This window comes from Schistocerca nitens, chromosome 1 (assembly GCF_023898315.1).
Source record: "Schistocerca nitens isolate TAMUIC-IGC-003100 chromosome 1, iqSchNite1.1, whole genome shotgun sequence".
Taxonomy (NCBI): domain Eukaryota; kingdom Metazoa; phylum Arthropoda; class Insecta; order Orthoptera; family Acrididae; genus Schistocerca; species Schistocerca nitens.
In genome coordinates this window covers 771,360,551-771,361,451 of record NC_064614.1, presented here as the reverse complement: position 1 = coordinate 771,361,451, position 901 = coordinate 771,360,551, and positions in this window count along the sequence as shown.

The window sequence follows — 901 nt, the reverse complement described above, 5'->3', positions numbered from 1 at the left end:
AATTGTGTGTTTGGACAGCGATCTGAACACAGAAGGCCGGTGTCTTCACCAGAGTGCGAGGTCGCAAGCTGAAGCCAAGATTGTTTGTGATTATTTAGATGTCGACAAGACGAAGAGAAAAGAAAAAATTGGAATATTTCTACCTGTTAATTTTATCTGATTACAGGATCGATATATAAGATCACGTTATGGGGTCTCCTTATAATGGAGTAATCAAACGTATGCTTAAGTTATAGAACAATCCATGTAACAGTCATACTACAGAACATTTATAGTAATATCAAGGAATATGCGATCCTGGGTGCAGCATCTTCATAGTTCCATGGGTATTTCAGTATTCAATCGTCATATCACTAACCTAAAGAAGATTATACAGGGCTATTACAAATGATTGACGCGATTTCATAAATTCACTGTAGCTCCATTCATTGACGTATGATCACGACACACTACAGATACGTAGAAAAACTCATAAAGTTTTGTTCGGCTGAAGCCGCACTTCAGGTTTCTGCCGCCAGAGCGCTCGAGAGCGCAGTGAGACAAAATGGCGACAGGAGCCGAGAAAGTGTATGTCGTGCTTGAAATGCACTCACATCAGTCAGTCATAACAGTGCAACGACACTTCAGGACGAAGTTCAACAAAGATCCACCAACTGCTAACTCCATTCGGCGATGGTATGCGCAGTTTAAAGCTTCTGGATGCCTCTGTAAGGGGAAATCAACGCGTCGGCCTGCAGTGAGCGAAGAAACGGTTGAACGCGTGCGGGCAAGTTTCACGCGTAGTCCGTGGAAGTCGACGAATAAAGCAAGCAGGGAGCTAAACGTACCACAGCCGACGGTTTGGAAAATCTTACGGAAAAGGCTAAAGCAGAAGCCTTACCGTTTACAATTGCTACAAGCC